This window comes from Thunnus albacares, chromosome 19 (genome assembly GCF_914725855.1).
Source record: "Thunnus albacares chromosome 19, fThuAlb1.1, whole genome shotgun sequence".
In the NCBI taxonomy this organism is placed as follows: Eukaryota; Metazoa; Chordata; class Actinopteri; order Scombriformes; family Scombridae; genus Thunnus; species Thunnus albacares.
In genome coordinates, this window is record NC_058124.1 from 2,030,411 (window position 1) to 2,050,371 (window position 19,961).

General features: G+C 42.2%; 1 protein-coding gene across 3 annotated transcripts in view; it reads left to right on the top strand.

Moving 5' to 3' along the window:
• The window catches only part of thsd7aa (thrombospondin, type I, domain containing 7Aa), a 179,200-nt gene that overhangs the window by 49,084 nt on the left and 110,155 nt on the right, over positions 1-19,961 (top strand). The window contains exon 1 of one of the 3 annotated variants that reach the window (XM_044335928.1): positions 16,079-16,236. The exons of the other annotated variants lie outside the window; for them this stretch is intronic. The gene's annotated coding sequence lies outside the window, so the exon portion shown is untranslated. Of the gene's footprint in view, positions 1-16,078; positions 16,237-19,961 lie in introns of those variants that run through there. 3 annotated transcript variants of the gene reach the window in all.

Below are 19,961 nucleotides of genomic sequence, written 5' to 3' on the forward strand. Positions count from 1 at the left end.
CCTGTCTGCACTATCCCTCTTGCTGTCGGCTGGTGCTGATATACTCTAAACGCGTTTGCGCATTATCATCTTCTTGTATTCTGACTGGCAGCAGCAGTCATTTCCTGGGTAATGTACCCTGTGAGGAAGGAGGTAAAACTGACGTACAGGAATTAGGTTGAAGAGGAGTCAGAATCTGATAAAAGATGATGTGAAACCTGAACCCTGTCCCTTATTTAGATGTAACTGTGTTTTATTATTTATTATTTTTTCAGAAGACCCTATGGTCAAAAAGTTGGATTAACATTGGATTAATAAGTATTTTTTCATTTACACAACTGTGACAATGTGTGACTGATTGAAGACATGCCTGAGTTCTCTGGAATCTGGGTTTAGAACACAGTTGCACAATTTAATACAAAATGTTCCATTGCTGTCTGAAATCACTATAACACAAGATTGACTTTTAAGAAGAATAGTTCAACTTTTTGAGAAATACGCTACGCTTTCTTTCAGAGAGAGATGAGATGATTGATATCAGTCTTACAGTATGTCTGTGTTAAGTACAGAGCTGGAGTCAAGACATGGTTAACCTATCTTAGCAGAAACAGAAATTTAAAAATGACAATATGTAGTTGTAGGGGGATTTACTGGAGGGGGCATGCTAGAACAATCTCTTGACAAACAACATCCATCTGCCTTGTACTTCTGTGCTTCATCTCCAGGTACGACTTGGGAAGCTAGATTTGAAACAATTTCAACTCCCATGAAAAAGTCTTTGTGTCTGTTCATGCTGCCCTGTGCTTAATCCGTATTTCCATTGACTTTGTATGTAATCACGCGTCTAAAATTCACTTTGCGTTGTGTCTGAATTCATAGTTAGAGGTGTTTGTATGTGTACTTTTCAACTGAAGCCTCCAGCTCCGTACTTAACACACATGAGACATGCAACTGATATCAATCAATCTCAATCTCAGAAAGACAGCAAATAAACGTATTTTCCAAAATGTTGAACTACCTAGATTATGATTCTAGCTTTCAACTTTTTCTAAATCACTATCTTACAAAGCTCCCAAATTCCAGAAAGATGAAGATAAAACATTTGTGTATGTGGTCATATGTTATGATAAAGATAAAAAGATATATCATCTGTCAAGACTTCGGGGGCTCTGTACTATCTAGATTATCAATCAGAATGACTCATACACAATACAAAATGCTAAATCAAATGTGTGCATTTTTTGTAAAATGAATATTGTCGTTCACAATACTCAATTTCCTGCTGATTGGATAAAAAATCAGTTTCTGTTTTCCTGTGGTGCCTTACGTTATGTGTCTCTTAGTAAGCAGAAGCCCCCCACCTACCCATTCCACCCTCCTCCTATCCTTTGTCTCATCTCACCTCACTCCCAGTGACATTTAAGCAACCTGCCCACCCCCACCCCTCACCACCACCCTCCCTGCCACCCTTTGTTCCCCACCCGTCTGCAGAAGATCCCTTTTTCACATTGCACCTCTGTCTCCTGCACCCTCTCTCATACAGCTTTATTTTCCCTCTTTATTATTTCGCATTCCTGAACATTTAAAACTGGATTTAATAATCTGCCAATTTCATAATATGCCAGTTTATGTGATCAATGAGCTTTTTATTAAGCTTTTATTAAATTCAAAAGATGGTGGCATTGGCCTCCATACACTGAACCCTGATATTAATATTTTAATAAAGTGGCCCCCACTGCTGACCTAGAGTGATCATCATATGAGGATGTCTAAAGAGGAAGAAAAGGTCTTTCAAAATCCCTTCACACTCACACACACTCTATTCTACACTCTATTAGTATTCTTTATTAGTATTCTACTAATTCTTTTAATTTGGTCTTCCCCTTCTACATGCCTTTTTTGTTCTCAACAGCAGGCTCAGAAAAGCTAATTAGTTGAGCATGCTGATGGCATACATAACATGTACATGGTGATTAAAAATGGTTACACTGTAGTTTTTATTAATCTTGGTAGCTATTTGCCATGTGAACCTATACACGCATGACAGAGTCGTGTTCAGTACGACGCGCTCTTTCAGTTTGATGATTTTTTTGCAGCTTTTAGACAATTATTGGGTTCAGGACAATCTTTCTATTCTTTTGCACTTCCCAGAGAATTCATGTTGATGAAACAGTGGGTCCAGAGCTGTGACATCCTGTTTGGATTTTCTGTTGATGAAATTTGAGCTTCTGTAGGTATATACATCTAAAAGTATCTCAGCCACACACACACACATCTCTTTTGGACCAGGTCTCTTTTTGTTTAACTAACACTAACATTACCAGTTGTTTTGGTTAATATTAGGGAATTTTCAAACCTATATTTCATTTGCTCTGGTACACAATCAGAGGATGCGCTGTTGAACTTGTCAAGTTTCATACCTTGGTTCAATTTCTTTTCATACAGAAAGAAATTCAAGAAAATGCATCGTTGAAAGCCACATGCATTGTTCAGTCTGCTAATTACCTAGATGTTTCTGGGGCAGCAGTGAGAATGGAAACACAAGAAGAAGGTCCTGTGTTCTGGGTTATACTGTATACTTCTGTGAGAGAGCATCTCTCTCCTGTAAGTACCATTTGACATGGCACTCCTTCAGCCATTTTGAACATTTCAGTATTTTCATGTTTTGTGTCATTTGTAGAAGCAAGCAGATGCAGTCATTTGCCCTAATATCAAGAAGCCAACGTACTCTGGTGCTACTCCACGTCGGACCTTGGCTAGCTGCTAGCAACTGCTGATTTTGCTTATCCACATCCCAGGATGCAAAGCACACCTGGCTTCAGGAGCCATTAGGGTCAAACTAGTAAACCCAGTAGTTGGGTTGGATCATGTTCCCGCCACAAACGAACTGGTCCAAAATTACTTTGTGGCAGAACTGAGACCGCTTCCTTTAAAGGGTCTCAGTGCCTTTTCTTGTCCATACTAGACTACAAATAATGTGTTCAGATCTCCCCAAATAAAATCATAATGATGAGTAAAACTAACCTGAGTCCCATTCAACTGGACTAAACAACATAGGTTTGAAAGTGCCCTTAACCACTAACATTAACGATGCCATAGTTGCCATGCATTGGCGTTGAATGTAGTCTGTGGTTTTGCAGAACTGTCTAATATCAACATTCTTGTCTGACGAGTTTTGTTGGTGTCATTCGGCCTGAAATACATGCCTACATACAGCCCGGCACTGGTCCTGGAGGTTTTTTTTTATCACATCCTACCTGAACTCCATTTTATATTGAGCTGCACTATGGAGAGTGCTTTTTACATGCAATTTGTATTATCATCAGGTGGGAAAGAGCAGGTAGAGCAGGGCATGGTCTGAAGCCACCGTTGGCTGTTACCAAGCAGAGTCTCATTATCAGATCAGGACAAGTGGATTAGTGCCAATCCTGACCGCAAAGCTGGCGACTCCAGCCTCAGCAGGCTGCGGGCCACCAAGCTTCTCCCAGATAAACACCCCCTGGCTCAAACTCTCTTCTCCTGTCCATCGTTTTTTTTTCTCCACCCCCATCCTTTCTCCCTCTTCCTCAGGGACTGTATTTCCCCATGTTTCACAGCCAAATCCAATCATGTTAGCCTCTCCACTCCCTCGTCCTGGCTGACTAATGCCTTTTCATCTAAAGGGCAGATTTTCGCGAGAGTCACTCTGCTATCTCCTCTCTGATGCCATTCGTCCTCTCCCTCTCGACCCAGTCGCTATGTGTCTCCTCCTTCTCTTCCTCCCTCAGGGCTGCTATTTCTCACTGTAAAGCCTTTTCAGATCAGCCTCAGTGCAGCCAGGCCCTCAGGTGCCTTGATAAGGTCAGTGGCCGCTCAAATCATGATGGTTCTTCATATTTTCTTGCTTCTTGGAGATCATTCAGCACTGCAACACAATTTTCTATTCGTTCATTTTTTTTTGCTCAAATGTACCTAAAAACTACATGCTGGGGAGGGGAGACCATTAACAAGCATGCATTTCACCTTGAGGATATTTTTTATCAGCAGCTATTGTCATTTTTAGATTTCAACAGCATGCAGACTAATTAATATTTCACACTTCCTTGGTGTTGTTTCACATCATTTATTTCGGCAAGTGGCGGTTTAAAGTGGCAGGTGAAAAATGTAGGTTAATTTAATTTCAGAGGAGGAACTCTCTGATACATTTCCAAAGCTAATGGATGCTTTTATTCACCGCATATCTCTCGGTCACAGTGCCTGCGTTTTCTGTTAACATTGTGATGAGGACAAACAGTCCCTGCCCACCCGCTTCAGTCGCACAGTGGATGCTTGCTGAAGTCAAGAACAAAGGAGAAATTCTTAACATCTGGGGGCTGACGGTTTTTAGGCTGGGTGTCTGTATTGGGGGAAGAGAAGGGGCTGGGTGGGGGGTGGGCTGGCAGTTGCTGTCATTAGGGGAAACAAACAGGGAGTCATTGTTTCCAGTGAAGCTCAAGCTGTCACAGCAGGCATGGTCGGTTGGTGTGTTAATGGTGAGCAGGGCTGCAGAGTAGGGTTAGAGTGATAGTTGTAGCCAGTAATGGGATGTTATTACATGTACCTATCACTGTGTAGCTATGTTTGTGTCTGAAAGGCTTGGCTGAACCTGAACCACTTGACATTTCATCTTGTTGAGGTATGATCAACATCATGTTACTATACCAACCCTCTGTACCTGTTTAAGAATAGCTCAGTCAGTGACACTTATATCAAGAAATTGACCATTTATCGCCTTTATGATCCCACAGTTAGACTCTGATCCCTGAAGGGAGCTCTCAAATAATATGACTCACAAACAAGGAGGAGGTTGGCATGGTGGAGAGAGCTGCAGCAATAAACAGCATTGTCATGAGCTCAAGAGTTACAGAGGCTAACTGTACACCTGCATGGAAATGATAAGACATCATTAGTAAGCTGGTAGCCAAGCAGCTAATGAATATGTCAGTGATAGTGAAGCATGAATGGCACTAGTACTAACAAACTTCTCCACTGGCTCTGATTACCTTTTTACAGTATAATGTGAGTTAAGGGGCCAGTATACTGTGTTAGAACTGCTTGTCAGACAGTCAAATAGCTTCCCCTCACACCTTTCCAATGTAGGATTAGGGGAGGCTGTGCCCAGCCATTTCTGTAACTTTACCAAACCAACAATCCAACATTCACACCCACTGCGGAGGTGAAAAAGGAGCCAAGGTTTGAACTTATTTCTCAGCTTTCTTTTTCTATTCTTGACAGTTTCTGTCACTTTTTATGTGAATTACCAAGTGCAACACTATGAAAGATTGTCTGACTATATGCACCGTTAATTAACATGCACTACATATTTAAACAATATTATATCTACCCCATTTCTATGACAACTAACTTTTCACTCCACTTTTGAGTTGCCGTTCAGAACAAATATAAACTCTTTTGATTTCCAACATGGTTAGACAACACAAAACAAACTAGTCCTGGTGTGCTGTAGAGGCCCATTGGGAGTATTCCACATCACTTTCCCTGACCTGAGATGTGCCATGTTTGTTGATAAGTCCATCAACCATGTACTTATTTTACATATTGAAATCCAATCACAATGTGGGCAGAATTCAGATAACAAGAATGCTTTTTAATTATCATACTGATTTAATGCACAGTTTTAGTGTCTGGTGTTCATGATTGCTACTTCACAAGCTTTTCCTCCTTGACAAGAATCAAATATTTATAGGAAGCAAAATATCCTTTGGTGCTTTGCAAAATATTGAGTGGCAGAAAAATCTGTGCAAAAATAGTTATTGTTGATCAATACTGGTTGAAGCGTTTGGTAACACTATTTGGAGCGTGTCTTCTGATTTTTTGTCCTACATGAACAATGAAGCAAAGCACTATATCTTGCAGCAGTAACAGCAGAATGGTTAGCATGGCACAGAGAGGCCTCCTCTTTGGATTTAGCCTACACTAACCCAGTCTATAAAATAAACAAGTCTTTAACATTGCCTTCATTTAATAGTATATTTGATTGCTTGCTGCATGAATACCAAGTAGTAATTATAACAGTGGTATGTGTGTGTTTTCCTGTATTGCTGGGAGTGCTGTGAGTGGGTGGCAGTGTGTAATTAATCCTTTTGAAAACACTTGAGATAAATGCTCTTATCTCTCCCCAGTCACTCTGGCATATTTAGTCAGATAACTATCATCTGTTTTCTGCTTGAGTAGTGCAGTAGCCTAAAAAAGCCTTCATGTGTTGGGGTGTATGTGCGCGCCTCCTCCGATGTGTTTTGTTTTTGGCTGTATAGCTAGCATACTGATGAGTCACAGTGAGCTGGAGAACACATTGCCCTTTGCTCATGTGATAAGGTCAGGGAGGCGTTATATCAGCAGATAGAGGGAGTCATTTTAAACGAACCATTCTTAAATCTGCAGTGCGGAACTTTGACATATAAATGAATGTTCATCACATTCAAGCCCTTGTCAAACGAGTTCACACAATGCTGATTAAGGCTATCACTGCCAGGTAAATCTCTCTGTATTTCACAGTATACAGAGTTTTTAAATCTGGTGTCGGGTTTGACATTCCAGCGCTGGCCGGATGAATGCATACTGAGAGACTTCTGCCGGTTGAGCAGCTAACTTCCGGTTAGCTCTCTGCTAAAGTGAATAGGAATAAATTAGTTTAATTGTGCGGCTCCTCTAGACTTTCCAAATGTCATCGAACCAAATGAATCAAATTCTGATAGTGAAACAAGTCATTTCACAGGGGTTGTCTGACGCTCAAGACAATTTATCCACTCTTTTATAGCTGCAACAGTAGCAATGGAGTCAGCTACGGTGGAGCCTATGATATAAGCACGTCAACAGTGTTTTTGTAATTGCTTTCAATGCCAGAAGGGGGAGACAGAAGTCCTGCCCAACAGCTTTAAACATATGAGACCGTTACAATCAAATCCAACTAAGTTTGAGATTGCTGTCAAAGTTATTGGACAGGCCCAATGCTCAGCTATGTGTATTAAAGGAATAGTTAAATATCTTTGGAAAGAGATTAGATCAATCTCATGTCTGTTTTTTAAAAACAATGTCAGGATGTGGTTAGCCTGGCTTAACATAAACACCGGAGGCAGGGGGAAACAGCTAGCCTGGCTCTGTCCAAAAGTAAAAATACACCCACCAACACAATTAAAATGTTGTATTTCATTTGTTTGTTATGTATACAGACAGAAAGGAGCTATTTCTTGAAAGTTTAGTTTATCCATTCACCCAGCACTTCTCAGAAGCATATCCAACTATGGAGAGCCAAAGTGAAACCAGAATTTATCCAAAAGCGTTGAGGAAAGAGCAGCAGGTGCTCTTGACCCAGTGCTTGAAAACATTTCACCTCCAATCCAAAGGGCTTCTTCAATTCTTCCAGAACTCAATGCTTTTGGAACTTCAATGACCTGGACTACTTATAATCCTCACAGAAATCATTCAAATTCCCATTGACATCTGTAACAACACTAAAAATCCAGCCTTTCTCAACAGTAAGTGGTGTGGCTTGCTTTATGTCTAAAAAAGAATCTAACATTGTTTATTTAATTGATATTTAATTTTTAATTACATAAAAATTACTTTACAAGAGAATTTTGTTGAGATTTATGGATATGGATGAAACCAAGTTGCAATGACGTAAGTAGCTGCACAGCTACACCTGTAAATTTTCATGGGAGCTATAGGTATAGGCTTTGTTTTTTTCAGAAAGAATATTGCATTGAGTTACAGAAGCTAGTGGAACAGAGGCTAGCCCGGATGTGATGTCATGACTTTGACTCTCTATAATGCAGATTTACAGATCCATGAGCACAGGTTCTAGTACAGGTTTCTGTACAGACATAATTGGCGACAAGGTTGTTTATTGAGAAACTGATTTGGATGGACAGAGCCGCTATGTGCCATTAGTTTGGAAATTGTTCATGTTGTAGATAGAGGACAACAGTCATTCAACAAAAATAACACCAGTTACTTGTTAGCAAAATCAGCATGCAAGCAGTGAAAAATAAGAAATAGGCTACACAATTCATTTTTGTGACCTGTAAATTATATTTCAATGTATGTCAGTAGATAGCTGCAAATTTTCACTGTAATCAATTCAATAAAAATGACTATGTTGCCCAGTGAATAAATAACTCTCAATGTTCCCTAAATTAATATTTATTTTTACAGAAGTATAGTCATTAGGCATAGAGTCTGACCATCGTTAGTGATACTACAGTATTATTTCTATAGCTGGTTGCATGTGTTTATTAGTAGCAAGACAACTTGCCCTTTACTCACATTAACAGAACCCCCCGCCCCCGCCCCCACTGAAATCGTTTGTTTATCAGTGTAGGGACCTATAAGCTACATATATCCAATTAAGGTATTGCACCAATCCCATGGAACACTGTAGCAGCAGGAGTTTAATTACTCCAGGGTCCATGCCAAGACAGCTTTTCTTCCATGACTGCATAAATGTTTGACTTTTCCAGGCTTGAAAACATCGATATATCAGTGCTCTATTGTGATTTATCATTACAAAGCCAAAATTATCCCAGAGGTTTGTGCCACAGATGTAATTTTCAGTACATTTCAAGGCCCTATATGACTCCCATGCATGCTTCCATATACCTGCCTTGTGCTTTAAGTATTACCTATTTAATTACTCCCACAGTTCAACTTCCATCTCTCCTTCTTTCTCATTCATTATTACCAGTGCTCAAAGTGGGCTGGTACTCAACAGTACACAGTACTGGAACTTTTACATTTTATTCTTTGGTGTACTGTGACTTTGTGCACCGACACTTCTCACAAGCTGCCAGTACTCTTTTCTTTTTTTTAATAATGGCCCTAAATAAACAGCATTACCTAGGGGGACTATGTGACGCACTAAGTAACGTTTCATTAACCTAACAATAATGTTTGCCTGGCTCCAAAAGGGCACAACGAGAACATGAACAGTCAGACAATGACACAACAGTGCTTTGAAAGTCAAATCCTACCCAACCACTATTAAATGCAGGCCAAGAGCAGCAAGCTAACGATAGCGCCACTCCTAGCAGCGAATAACCTGTTGATGTAATGTTTGCATCAGCAAAAACACCTGCAGCTACCGCCAACACAACCGCAGCCAGCTACTATGTTAACAATAACCTCAGCCATGATGAATGTCCTAACTGTTGGTCAAAGAATAAAATGATGTACTTTTGCTCCCAGAACAACTGGCTCATTGTCAAAGACAAAAAGCTTGGGTGCAAAGTATGTAGCAAAGTTACATCGCCTCCTGCTCAGAAAGAGCAGGGACTGAGGCTGTCAACTGAGTGGAGTGGGTGTTTAATTTCTGCCTTTGGTGCTGACAAGGCTAGACAACAACATTCATTGCGTAAGAAAATCAAGGAACACAGAGATTCCAGATCCCACTTAAAAGCAGCAGAGGTTGAAAAGATGGCATCACGCGATGAATTTCACAAGAAAATTCAAGACATGCACAGCGCTGAACATGATACAAGTTGCTGATACACACTTCAACATGTGAATAAGGGGAGTACTGGCACTTTTTTTTCCACTTCAAGCATTGATTATTACTCTTTTTACCAATGACATTTTTAAAGGTCAGAGTATAAACCAATAAAGAATATAATCTTGGCAGGAAAAGGTGAAAAGGGACATAATAGGTGGGGAAGGATTACTTCTATGAGCTTCAATAACTTCTACGTTTATTTAAAACATATGGATACACTCAGGTGTGACACTAGTATTTTGCATTTAATGTTAAATTTCCAATTTTAGTTGTCATTTGCCGACAAACACATTAGCACAAAACAAAAAAGTATAGGGGACACTAAAATGGGTGGTCTGGGGTCCTCCCCGAGAAAAAAAATTTGCAATTTGAATCCAATTTCCTGCATTTTGTACATATATTTAGGGACTACGGTAACCAACACAATATCTCAGAAATAATTAAGTTGGTCATCCTGCTAAAGTCTGCTAGAATAGTACTAAATGTTGTTTGGGGTTTGATGATGGTGGTGGAGAGCGCTGTCTACCATGACATTCCAAAATCTCCCATAGGTGTTCAATTGGGTTGAGATCTAGTGACTATGAAGGCCATAGCATATGATTCACATCATTTTCATACTCGTCTACTCAGTGACCCCTCGTGCCCTGTGAATTGGGCATTGTCATCCTGGAAGAGACCACTCCCATCAGGATAGAAATGTTGCATCATAGGATAAAGGTGATCACTCAGAACAATTTTATATTGATTTGCAGTGACCCTTCCCTCTAAGGGGACAAGTGGACCCAAACCATGCCAGCAAAATGCCCCCAAAAGCATAACAAAGCCACCAGATCCCCTCACTATAGGGGTTAAGCATTCAGACCTGCACCAGTTTTTCCTTTAATTTGTCAACTATCTGTTTATATTTTGAAGAATAGGACTGACACATCTATGGTACATTATTGTGGCACTATCGATAGATAATAACTTCATACTAGCAAGAGTGTATCGATGTTGGCTCAGTCAACGTTAGCCTAACATCAACGGGTACACACAAAAAATATGATTATCCTGGGCTAAATTACTGAATAGCCTTCTAATCAACTAACTAACATTTCCTTTCTTTCTTTTCATCCCCCCTCCAAAGAAAGACACTAAATTTAACTGCTGCTGTTGACATTTCATTTTTATGAACTAAAAAATTGCTCATTCAGTGAGCAATTTTTTTAAGTGCACAGGCGTGGAACACATCCACATCAGTTGCCAAAATGTACTATAGAACCATGCAGGCAGAATATCCGTGTCCACTACTCGTCGCTGGCAATTTTTTGGGGTATATCAGGGCTTTAATGGGGGGGGGGGGGGGGGGGTGATGGAAATTACGCTCCAGAGACAAAGAAAAATTTGACCTAATAATGCCGCAAGATGAAAAGTGTCAAGAGACAACCAAAGGCAATACATCCTGAGTGCCATGAATGTTGGAAGAACATTTTATGGCAATCCACCCAATAGCTGATCCATCCTGACATAAAATTGAAGGAAACATTGAATACCTGCTTGGATCCATATGAATGTTTCCATAATAATTTATAAAATATATAAAAAGAGATGGCTGCTGGTTGTAAAAAGTCCTTCTTGAAATTCTGACATGGGCAAATAAAAAAATAAAAAAACAATCAAAAATGAATACAAGTCAGTACCATCTGTTCATGTTTTGCTTCAGGTCTGTGTTACAATATCCAGAGCCAAACACTGCATTTAACAAGCAGCACAGTCTGCTCTGTTCTGCTGTAGTGAAGCTGTTTTCCATGTAGCAGCACGACACCCCAAATGAGCCGTGTAATGTCCCTTCCTGAGAAGGGATGGCTTCGCTACTCTGACAAGCCTTATGAAAGATGCATGAACACTGGTTTGTTTGAGCCTCTGGTATTTCTACATACCTTTATCTAATAAACCAGACAAATTGTGTCTGTCTTATTATTCTCGCCATGCTCTTAAGGTTACAAACTAAACATTGTTGAAACACAGCGTATTGTCTTTGGATTAGTGTTCACTGCTTTTGTGGATACACTGTAATGCTTCTTATAGCCCTCACCATGTGAGGTCTGGGTCTTACAAATCGGCCAAATCCAGTCACATTGTGCAGCTGTGTTTGGACGACTAATACTGTGTGATCATGTAGAGACAGATCTATTTTCAAGCTATATCTTCCATCAAGCTGGCAGGGGGTCTTTGGTGACCCCGGGACAAACACAGACCACTGTCCTCTCATTTCCACACCAACTACTCTTTTGATCATGCTGTCTGCAGATCAAAGACCAGAGGCACTCAGCCAGAGTCGACCACAGCCAACCTGAAAGCAGTTCACCCTGAAACAAACAGGGACGGTGGTGAAGATTGTAGCAGACAGACAATGAGCTGCTGTGAAATATGATGATTGGAAACACTGTTACATGCATGTCATGCCTGGTCTACAGTTAATGTTGATACATTTAAAATAGTTTTCTGTTCTCATCTGTGTTTTCAGATGGATTTTTTTTTAAAAGTTTGCTCCTCACTCTCACACTGAAACAACAGATAAAAGATCAAATATCTACTCCTTTTCTATTGTCCTGCAGCTATTTATTTTAATTGATTAACAGAAAATTGAGCTGGATTAGTCAATGAATGTATTAGTTGCCAACTATTGGCAACTCCAACTTGTTAGAGTCATTCTTAAAGAAAAAAAACTCCAAATTCTCTGGTTCCAGTATCACAAATATGAATCTTTTCTGGTTTCTATCATAGCAAACTGAATGTCTTTGGGTTGTGGACTATTGGTTGGGACAAAAGGAGATATTTGAGGACATCATCTTGGGCTCTCTGTCCTAATATCTCTCCTAATATCATGGGCTTGAGGGAAACAATGTTCGATAAAGGGAGCCAAAAACAGAATTACTACACAGTGCATCATGGTTTCATTCTAGTATCATTCCTCCAAGTTTTGTATTTTCATGGACATGTTGACATGTCTCAGTAGGAAAAGCACACAGGAGTAAATAAACTAAATGAAATATTTGAAAATGAAATGAATGACAGCTGAATTCCATTTAGCTGTTTCAGTTTTAGGGTCCCAGTATTGTGCATGCTGGTTAACTGTCATGGCGTACTGGGACACTTGAATAGAACAGAACCATTGTTAATGTTATTAGTAAGACCTGTGTTAATACCACAAGTCAAAATGTCTTCTGCCAAAAGGACCTATAGGTAGTGTATCTGTGATCAGTCAATGGACAACTTAAAACTTTTGTGCCTCTCTCTCACCAATCAGAGTAACAGATGCATTAAGATGCATCATCTCCCTGAGTTTCATCAAAATCAGATCAGCAGTGTCTGAGACACTGAGTCTGATGGACACAGTGAAACAGTGGTGATGAAATCAATAAAATGAGAGTGCAAGAAAAGTACAGCTGCACAAACATAAAGTTAAACTGAATGCATGAGAGTGGCAGAAAAAATGGTGAAGAATAACACAGAGACAGAGCGGCCAGAGAGAGATGATAAGTGAGTTAGCTAGTAAGTCTGCAGTGATATCAGTAATACATTGTTTTCCCTTGAGCCTGTGGGGCTTGGCAATTATAAAGTTGTGAAAGCTGCCAGGAAGAACTCTGTAATGCACACAGAGCATCACCACAGGCTGGTTTGAGACGATTTAGGAGCATTAGGGTCATTAGGTTGGTGAAGTCTGTGTTAGGAATCTGCTGCAGAATGGAGAGCCATGACCATGAGATGGTATAATCTGGATCTGTGCTGACATGGTGAATATGCCATGCTACATGTAGTGACATGACTAGTTTAACTACATTTCCCCATGGCAACAATTTTCAGAATCATCTAACGTTTCTTGTAGCAAGATATTTTTTCCACCAAGTAGTGGGTTAGTTTGACCAAATGCTACATTGCTATATTTTATTTTCTATCCCTCAGAACTGATTGCATTTGTTTATTATATTCTTGACAGTAGATATGCTCTGATATGAGATAGTTTCAATGTGTTAAGTTACTTTTTCTGAGTTGCTTGTTTCTACTTTCAAAAAAAGTATAGTGTTTCCATAGTCTACTTGAGATGAAGAGTACCTTGTAGCTTCACTAGTAACAGTTTTGAAATGGTTTCCCCAACATTGCTCACTATTGACTTTTATCGACATTCTATTGTGTATATATTATTTTTTGAGAAATTTGTCTTCACTTTGATGAAAACAGTGCAAAATTATGCATCAGTACTTACCTGAAGGCGTTGACATTATTCTTATTCTTCTATGTGGTGTTTGAGTTACCAAACAACTTTTAGGTCATATTTTGAGGTTTAAAGTCTCAAAACTGTCCCTGCCACCAATATAATCTGTTTTGCTTTGTTAAATAAAAGTAACAAGAAATGCAATCATGCAATTATACTGTTTAGAATACACATTAGCTTCACCAGCTTCTGACATTTGCATTAGTCTTCACAGTGTCCCAGCTGTCCATCAGAACAATAGGCCACACTATGTTTGCTGTTGCCATTTGAAAAGTACGCTATGTTCATACTTATTCATATTTACAGCTTTTTTGTGTCTCTCAGTCAATAAAACCGCTGAGATTCTCCAGATTTATTAGAACGGCTCAGATGAGTCTACCAGCACTCCAAAATGATTCAGTTCTTTTAACCTGTAACCTCTTAGAATAGTAGATATTCTGCTCTGAACGTTGGTACTATGTAAAGACCTGGACTGAAACTGAGTAAGTAAACATAGGCTTATGATACAAAAATAGGAGAAAATTACCAAAAGAAGTACTTTATTTGTAATTTATTGTGATATAGGTGGAGAATTAGAAAAGAAAAGATGAAAACTCATTCTACATGTTATTGTGACAGACTTTAATGCAGTTTTGTAAATAAAAGACGCTATTTACATGTGTGATCCAAAGCAAGTTATTGGGTCAAGAACTCTATTGTACGAGGATTGTATGTAAATTAAACAAATTTTCAGTATAGGAAGACACCAGAAAATGGGAAAACATTACAAAATGCATTCAGTCCTTTGTTGGCTGTTTATCTTTGTCGTAGTGCGTTATTATGGATTTAGAGGTGGAATAAGATTTCTTTATTTCACTGTGTTATGGAAATATTTGCACTGCACGAGGGCATCCAGTAGTTAATGGTAAATCCCTGACCTTTTCACAGTCCCTTTATCATAGACATGTGTTCAACATATGAATACAGATTGACTGCCTGCTGCTGCTCTCATTTTTCTTGCCTTTCTGTCCAAAAGCCACTGGTAGGATGCACATCTCACACTGGTTTCCATTATCCCAGTAAATGTCAATGCCAATCTTCTGTTTGGCACCATGGGAAAGTGGCAGGCAGACCAGGTGGGAGGTCTAGGTGTTGCAGGGTGCGGTGTGTCCAAAAAGAGCAATCCCATTATTGAGGATTTCACACAGATCTCAATTTTCTTGTGCTGGCAAGCTACAGAGGAGATAAGCCTGTTGAGAAACAACAAGGTAAGGCCTTTTCTCCTCCCCTGTGGCCTGACAGCTATTAAGTCGACTTATCTGAGAATAGTGGATATTAAAGATGTGTGTTGCAGGTTTGAAGACATCATTTACTTCCTTCAGAGATCGACCTTTTCTGCTCTGTTGATTTATATTCATCTGCTGAGTGAAGAACTCAAATAAAATTAAAACCTTGAAAAAATAAATTGAATTTTTGTGTCAAAGTCAGGAGGTCAGTGTGTGAATTTTTATGACACTAAACTGTACAGGGCCTTTTTGGCGCTCCAACCATGATTTTATTTCAATCGAGATTGAGACACTTTTCTTGTCTTTTTTATAGCTAAAAACAAAAACACAAGACAAAAAGTGTAAGGAATGGACTAACCAATGTGTTTGTCTGCTCTAACATAAGCTGCAATCATTAGCATGCCTTCCTTATTACCATTCTACTTCTACCTACATTAGTAAGCTAGCAATGTTATTTTGTGGAGTTACAGGGTACATTACAAAAAGCCATGTTTAAGGCTGACACGAGCTGTTTCCCCAAAAGTGTGGGAGCTGCACCTGGATACTGTATTAGATTTTAGCGGCTGTGTCCTGCTCTTTATTGAATTTGGGAAGGTTAACACTCCACTGAACTCCTAAACTATACCCTGTCCCTGTACCATATTGTTGCGGGTTCGCTTTCAATGATGGCTCAGACGACAAGAAACTTCAGCGTGGTGATTTTTATTCACACCAAGTTCCCCAAACAAGAGTGGCAAAAATATTTACAGTGCAGAAGTGGAAAAACCCTAACAACAACAAAAAAAAAATTTACACGACAGGTTTCCTACTGGCAGCTCGTCACCCACATTGTTACTTAGCCACGACCAAAAACCCAACCAACCCTAAATGAGCAGAGCTCCCCCTTATATATTCTTAGCCCCTCCCCCAGGCAAACCAATTAACAAATTATAGACTCCTACAGTCAAATTTGACAACACAACAAACATAAATTCAAAAATCAATGATATACTTTGTATACAGGAAAAATGGCAGTAATCGCCCTCCATACAGCGATGGCCCAATACCCCCAAACCAAAATAAATCATAAAATATCAGTTCATACAATGTCGATGGTATAGTCCATGGTCACCTGACCCTCTTAAGCGCGCCACCAAGCGCTATATATGGTGTGTACAAGAAGTGCCTCAGTTTGGCCCATGCCCGGAGGCAACCAGAGGCAGCAGCAGCAGGTAAGTGTATATGTGTGTGTGTCGCGTCAGCGCTGAGTGTGCACCCTCAAACGCCTAGCATGAAGAAAAGAGTTTGGACAGTGGGGAAAAGTTTGTGGGAGTGCAGGACCGCGGGACACAAGTGCGGGCCTGCAAGGAACCGTTTTAACTGGAGCATGGCTCCGCAGGAACAGTGGGAGCGCTGCGCGCTGTGCGCTCCCGGACCGGCGCTTTCTCTCCGGCCAAGAGAGAGAGAAACGCACGCCGGTTAGGGCATGACGGAGCGTTCACGGGCGCCCCGTCACATTATCCCCCTCCTCCCCGAGGTTGGCGATGTGCGGCAACCTGGAGAGATAATCTGCCACAACATTGGTCTTGCCAGCTCGATGTCTGATCTGGAACTGGAAAGGCTGGAGGGAGAGGTACCAGCGAGTGAGACGGCTGTTATGATCTTTCATGGAGTTCATCCAGGTCAGAGCGCGATGGTCGGTCTCCAAGTCAAACTCCCTCCCCAGCAGGTAGTATCTCAGACTTTCCAGGGCCCATTTTATGGCCAGGCCCTCCTTCTCCACAGTGGAGTACCTGGTTTCACGGGGCAGCAGCTTGCGGCTCAAGTACAGCACCGATGGTGTTCACCAGGATCACCCTGGGCCAGGACTGCCCCCAGTCCCACGGCAGAAGCGTCAGTCTGGACCAAGAACCGCTGGCTGAGGTCGGGACTCCTCAGCACTGGAGAAGAGCACAAGCAGGCCTTGAGGGTTTGGAATGCGGTCTCGCAGTCCTCATTCCAGACGACCGGGTTCCTCTGGTCCTTCGCTGTCAGAGCTGTCAGAGGGGCAGCGATGGTGGCGAACTGCGGGACAAATCTCCTGTACCAGCCAGCCAAGCCCAAGAAGGACCTCACCTCCTTCTTCGTGCGTGGGCAGCCGCGGATGGCCTCGACCTTGCCCACCTGTGGTCAGACCTCGCCCCGTCCCAGCCGGTAGCCCAGGTACTTAGCCTCCTCCCTGGCCCACTGACACTTGGCAGGATTCAGTGTCAGACCTGCCTGCTGGATCTGGCCGAGGACTCGCTCCAGATGACACAGGTGCTGCTCCCAAGTGTCACTGAAGATGACCACATCATCCAGGTAAGCAGCATTGCAGTCCTTGCACCCCTGCAGGACGCGGTCCATCAGTCTCTGGAAGGTGGCAGGTGCACCATGGAGGCCGAAGGGCATCACGGTGAACTGGAAGAGGCCGGCTGGTGTCTGGAAAGCAGTGTAGGGGCGACTGGATGCTTCTAGGGGTACCTGCCAGTAGCCCTTGCAGAGATCCAGGGTGGTGATGAACCTGGCCCGGCCAATCTTCTCCAGTAGATTGTCAATCCAGGGCATTGGGTAGGCATCGAACTCCGACATTGCGTTGAGCTTCCTGAAGTTGATGCAGATGCGGAGTGAGCCGTCCTTCTTCACCATGATGACTACCGGGCTGCACCACTCAGATTGCGATGGCTCGATTACCCCCAGATGCTGCATGTCCTCCACCTCCTTCAGGAGCTTTGCCACCAGGTGTTGGGGCACTCGATAGGACCTCTGGCGAACCGGCCCCCTGTCTTTCAGGCGGATGACGTGCTCCACCAGGTAAGTCTTCCCTGGGTTAGCAGCGAACAGCTTGGAGACTCGCTGGAACACCTGGCTCAGCTGGCTGCACTGGCTGACAGAGAGATGGTCGAGAGCAGGTTCAGCAGACTGGTTGAGGTCAGCTAGGGTAGACTCCTCCTCCCCTTCGCTGCCCACCTCCGTCACCAACAGGGATGCCACGGGAACCTGAACTGGAGCCTCCTTCCACTCCTTCAATAGGTTGACGTGGTAGATCTGCTTTGCCTTTTTCTTGTCTGGGTGGTGGATCTCGTAGGTCACAGGGCCCATCTTCCTGAGGACTGTGTATGGGCCCTGCCACTTAGCCAGTAATTTGCTGTTGGAGGATGGCAGGAGGAGCAGGACCTTCTGGCCAGGCTGAAACTCTCTGTGCCTGGCCTGTTGGTCATACCATGCCTTCTGGATCCGCCGGGCCTCACGTAGGTTGACCTCAGCCTCGTCTTTGCCAGCCGGTCTCTCATCTCCAACACAAACTGGACCACACTACGATCGCTGGCGCTGGTTGCAGGAGCCTCCCAGGTCTTTAGCAGCAGGTCCAGCGGCCCCTGGACATCCCAGCCGTGCAGTAGCTCAAACGGGGAGAAACCAGTGGAAGCTTGAGGGACTTCCCTGTAGGCAAACAACAGGAAGGGCAACCACTGGTCCCAGTCCCGTCCGGTGTCGGCGACGAACTTCTGCAGCATCTTCTTCAGGGTTTGGTTGAACCGTTCAACCAACCCATCAGTCTGCGGGTGGTATGGGGTGGTCTTGATCGCTGCAATGCCCAACTGTCGATGGAAGAGCTGCCGGAGTCTGGAGGTGAAGTTTGTCCCCTGGTCTGTTATGATCTCGTCCGGAACACCAACCCTGGAGAATAGCTGGACAAGACACCGCAGCATAGCAGGGGCAGTGACAGTGCACAAGGGAAAGGGCTCAGGAAACTTCGTGGCATAATCACAGACCACCAGAATGTACTGATGCCCTCTACTGCTTCGCACCAACGGGCCAACAATGTCCATGGCTATACGCCTAAAAGGGGTGGAGATAATGGGCAGAGGCTGGAGGTAGGCATGGTCTGATTGGCGGACATAGCAGGTTTTCTGGCAGGTGGGACAGGTTCTGCAGAAAGTTTGGACATCTGTATACATGGAGGGCCAATAGAATCTGGAGGCTAGGCGCAGATAGGTTTTGTTGCAACCAAGATGACCAGCCCAAGGCAAGGTGTGTGCCAGGTGCATTATCATTGGTCGACATGACCCAGGAACCACGAGACGCTTGACCCCATCAGCCAGTGCATACAGGACATCCTTGTCAATGACAAAGCATTCTTTTCCCTCCTTTGCCATATCCAGCCCCCCAACTGCTTTGGTGGACACCGGTGCCGGGAGCGCACAGCGCTTTCTCTCCGGCCAAGAGAGAGAGAGAAACGCACGCTGGTTAGGGCATGACGGAGCGTTCACGGGCGCCCCGTCACACATATCCTTTACTATACCCTGTCCAAGCTACAGCCTTCCATTCTAAGAGCGCACAAATGCAGTGTACAATGATAATGATGGCCAGTTTACCAAGCAAAACGTTTTGTCTATTTTTGGAGACAATGGATCCTTGATTTCAGGTGGAGGTAAACATCTAATTTCTGAAATGCCAGCTGTCTCTAGCAGATTTTATTGGTTGTAGCTTGCTAGCTAGGGTAAACGTCCCTTAAAGGGAAAATCAGTGACTTTATGGTTAAAAGACAGAATATTTTTATTCTATGCACATGACATTAAAAAAACTATATGAAATAAATCTATACATGGTGTGCTAACATAACATGAAGAGTATTAATTGATCATGCTGAGAAATAATTAGTTATGCTCATTTATATCCACCCCAAACAGTGTGATTTTTTTTGGTAGCGTACCCTTTAAGCCCACCAGATAAAAATGTTAATTAAAAAATAAATAAAGATAAACATACACATTTATTATACATTTAACAGTATAATAATATGAACTGCATACAAAAATGTAAACTATACATACTAATCATGCTTTATGTCATTGCAATGAACCATACTATGCAGCTACTCTGTGGTCTATTTGCTCGCATGCTAAAACTCATATTTTGATTTCAAAAGAAACAATAT